General features: G+C 39.2%; 1 long non-coding RNA gene across 1 annotated transcript; it reads left to right on the top strand.

The window, feature by feature from the left end:
* Nucleotides 1–707: 707 nt before the first annotated feature.
* Nucleotides 708–4,048, top strand: LOC141542360 (uncharacterized). The gene is made up of 3 exons (XR_012482136.1): nt 708–869; nt 2,353–2,398; nt 3,801–4,048. It is a non-coding gene; the product is annotated as an uncharacterized LOC141542360 (long non-coding RNA).
* The last annotated feature ends 431 nt before the right edge of the window (nt 4,049–4,479 follow it).

The raw sequence follows: 4,479 nt of genomic DNA, 5'->3' as shown, positions 1-4,479 counted from the left end.
CTCTGGGAAAAGCATCATAGATTTCTATGCATAGTTAATGACAAAATCACCTACAATAGTGGACCACGGAATGGATCATTACACAAAGCTCCCTGTTGTTTGATTAAGCCACTGTTTTCTGTGAAAATCATGCTGGGATGGAGCCAAACTTGGTATCACAGAGTAAAAAGGAAAACTTCAGTCGAGAACTCTTGTCAGTGGGAGGAGATGTATGTACTTGAGATGGAGTCTGTTCAGCACTGCAAGTATTCAGTCTTTGACAAATAGAATTTTCTTCACTTCCAAGTTGTTAAATATGAAATGACTCAGTTCAATGAATCAGGGCATTTATATTCTAATCTAATATGGTGGGTAAAAGGACTTGACTGGGCTTTATTCCACTTAGGAATATGCCCCATCTCATGAGATGATTTAGAGCAGGGTATTTCATCTCAGTTTCCTCATCTGTAAAATGTGGGAGTTGCTCTAGGTGGCTTTTAAGGCCTCTTCTAGCTCTGTGAATATATGACCCTAGGTCATCATTGTTTTTATCACCTCATCAAGATACTGCATCATCTGCACACTTTGCTATCCCCAGTTGTAAAATGAATGTAAGTGTATCTGCCTTTTGTCTTACTCAGTGGGTGTTGCTCAAGTGGATGAATCACTGAGCTAGATTTTCCTGCATTTTAAAAGGCAGGGCCACCACTAGGGCAGGGCCAGTGGGCTTTTTTCCAAGGGTACCAATACCTTGAGGATAGAAGGCACTTCCTCCAGAAATTCCCACACCTGTCTCAAGCTCATCAATTGGCAAAAACTTCCTGGTCCTCCGGTCAGCATGGCATCTTTAATGGGACCTACCTTCTCCCAAAGTTTCAGTGGATGTCTAGGTAGGTATCTTAGGGTCAGTCCACCCCCTCATCTAGTATGACTGCCCTCTGAGTTGTCACCTGAAGTCAAAGAAGACACTCCTTCCCCCAGATGAAAATCACCTACTTGTGGCTCATTTGAAGGGTGAACATAATTCAACTCTTCACTATCCCCTTTAAATTAGATTTTTTTGTGCTTTACAAAATTGAGACTAGTTCCAATGATCTTGTGATGAAGAGGGCCATCTATACTCAGAGAGAGGACTGTGGGAACTGAGTGTGAATCACAGCATAGCATTTTCGCTTTTTTTGTTGTTGTTTGCTTGCATTTTGTTTTCTTACTCATTTTCTTTTTTTTTAATTTTATAATTATAATAATTTTTTGACAGTACATATGCATGGGTAATTTTTTTTTTTTTGTACAGCACTATCCCTTGTACTCATTTCTTTTCTGAATTTTCCCCTCCCTCCCTCTACCCCCTCCCCTAGATGACAGGCAATTCCATACATGTTAAATGTGATACATCTTACTCATTTTTTTCCTTTTTGATCTAATTTTTCTTGTGCAGCAAGATAATTGTATAAATAGGTATACATATATTGGATTTAACATATATTTTAACATGTTTAAGATATATTGGATTACTTGCCATTTAGGAGAGGGAGGGGGTGAGAGGAAGAACGGAAAATTTGGAACACAAGGGTTGATATTGAAAAGTATCAATGGGTATGTTTTGAAAATAAAAAGCTTTGATAAAAAAACAATATATAGTCAGATCTAGTGAATGGGAAAAAGAAGGTCTCTATAAATGACGATATGATTATTTTCCCTTAATGTACCTTAATGTTGACAGATGAATCAGAATTTGACTTCTAGAATGCAGATCATTTTGGTTGTGAACCAAATGGAGGGATGATCACATTGAACATCCGCAGTTTAGTGGACAATAAGCTAAAATGGGACTGCAGAGCTCTGTTTACAGAAGTACCAGTTACGTAATCTCAGCCAGGCCCAGCCTGTGTGCAAAGCCCACAAGCCAGCAGGATTTGGTCCCTAATCTTCAGTATGGATCAGAATGTTCGCAAATGCAGAGCCATCCAGGATTTGTTCTACAATGTGCACATCCAAGGGGGGAGGGGGAAAGAGACAAAAACAAACAGAAAATTGGAAGCTGTCCTTAGAGAGAGTGTTAGGGTAAAATTATAGTGTTCTCTGACACAGCCGTCTAGCTGTCTGCTTCCCAAGCTCTAATGACTGATTGGGCATTTAGAAGAGGCTGCTCTATCTCTGTCTGGGCTGATCTAGCTACTTCAACAACCTTCCTGAAAGTGAAAGGCAAGCGTTTGGATTGTAAATATCCTCTGGCCAGAGAGTGCTGCTTCAAGGGGCCTTCAAAAAGAAAATCAGAAAGCAAACACTCTCCTCTAATTCCCTGCTTCCCCAAAGGTACCCACTAACTCTGTCTTTTTGTCTTTATCAAAGCCTACAATCTTGCTTTTCTAGGCAAATGCAGTGGATTGAGTCAGAAAGATCTGAATTCAAATTCTGGGTAAGTCACATTAGCCATATAAGCCTATTCCCTCATTTGTAAATTGAGGTTCTCTAAAATCTCCATTTCTAAATTTATGATCCCAAATGTCTCTCAATCATTTCTTTATCACTAGTAACAGTGCCTGAAATTCCCACCATTCAAGGCTGTAAATTTCTAAGATATTGAGGTATAATGATAATCACCTGTAATCTCTATCTGAACTTGTGGGTTCTTAATGACAATAGGGCTAAATAAATCAGGTATCTAAACTAAGTCTAGCACTAATACAAGAAACCTCCATATTGGGACTTGAGGCAGGGCCACCAAACTGCGTAAAGAGAAAAAAAAAAGGGGATCAGGCTGAAAACAGAGTTTCAATGCCAGTCAGCAATGGGGATGCCAGTCACGAGGGATGACTACATTTCCAAATTGTAATGGATAGGGATAGACAGTCTGGGCAAAACCAACATCAACAAAATCAAAAAGGTTTCTGTTAAAATGCAATGAGAGTGATTACATTAAATATTTAGGGCATATAGCACAGGTTCAGTTATTAGGTTAGTCAGCTATCACAAACCTTGCAAAGCAGAAAGCAGGACCTGAAAGAATGAAATACGTTAAATACAATACATTTTAAGGAGAGGACTGGAAAAGGAGGAAGGGAAAGATTTGGAGCATGGTCAATGACTCAAGGAGAACAGTTCCAAATAAGATGCAGCTATGGAAGGCTTCTGGGGGGATATCTAGAATGGAGAAAGGTGTGATGGAGAAATACCCTGATATTAAATTTTATCTATGCCTCTCTATCCAAACAACCTCATTTTCTATATTTTATAGTATTTACAGTAGTCTGTTTTTTTCAAAGACCCATCTTCAGCTTTTCTGTAAGCAGCTTGTTCATACCCATCAAAAAAAAAAAAACCTTCAAAAAGAATTCATTGTCTACTATGTGTAAAGCACAATGCTCCACTCTTCTCAATAAACAAACAAATGAATGAATAAAGAAAGAAATAAAGAAACAAATGAATAATAAATGAACTTTCTGTAACTAACAGGGAAGGGAACAGGACCCTATCAACTTGCTTGACTAATTTCTGCTGGGGGTACTGAGGAGATAGCTTCCAGGAAAATCATGATGAGATGTATAAAGGAAATGCCATGGAGAACCAGTGGGGCATGTGTGGTCATTCTATGAATGGTTTCTATTGGCTAGTCATGGAATTGATGGGTGCCTTTTTAAATTATGTAGTTAAAAACTATCAACATCTTCAAAGAGTTGTGAATCAGCATTGGCTTTGTGTGGATACCTTCCCCTTATACCTTTGATGAGAGTCCTAGTCATAAGGAAAAAGGTCTTCCTGGAAATCATCTAGTTCTAAGAAATGGGCTGGTTTGATTTTTTCTTTCTTTTCCATTTTAGATGAAGAGTGTTGGGAGAGAGTCAGAATCCAAGCCAGTACAGCTTAGATGCCCTGAGGAGCAAGGGGGGATCTTCAGGAGTGACCTTTGGAAGTCCAGCCCATTGGAAAGAGTCACCTAGATATGAACTCAGTGAGACTAAAGCTGTAGGCTAATGCTTTTTTCAGGAACTGAGCAAAGATATGAGTCTAATATTTCTAGCTCTCCCATGTTGAAGTAGTATAGGGGAGATTATATCCTTGAGGTATAAGCAGGAAAATGTTTATTAGTTTGTTTTTGCTGTATCTTTGAAATAAATATCCCTTTGTAAAAACTGATTGATGTTAAGTGTTAAATAGAACACTGGCCAGCCAGTCAGTATCCAAGATGATGGCTTAAGAGAATAGAAGCACCTCCATCTCTCTGGTACCTCCAGGGGTGATGCAGCAGGCCTGCTTCAGAAAGAACCAGAATACAAACACATTCCATTCCTTGGGACCCTGCTTCAAAAACATCTTAGAGGGTTTCTGGAGCCCAAGGCATCAGGGAAGCAGATTCCTAGAAAGCAGTTGTTGCTTTTTTTTCCCCATTAGGATTCTTGTTGAAGTGCTTCTGGTTATTCTAGGCATATTTGGTAGGTCACAGCTGCTGGCCTGCTTTCTCCGTGAAGCTGAATTTATCAACTTCTTCCTAACATTCCT

Source organism: Sminthopsis crassicaudata, chromosome 5 (assembly GCF_048593235.1).
Source record: "Sminthopsis crassicaudata isolate SCR6 chromosome 5, ASM4859323v1, whole genome shotgun sequence".
NCBI classification, from domain to species: domain Eukaryota; kingdom Metazoa; phylum Chordata; class Mammalia; order Dasyuromorphia; family Dasyuridae; genus Sminthopsis; species Sminthopsis crassicaudata.
Note: the sequence above shows the minus strand (reverse complement) of the source record. Positions and strands in the feature narration are given on the sequence as shown.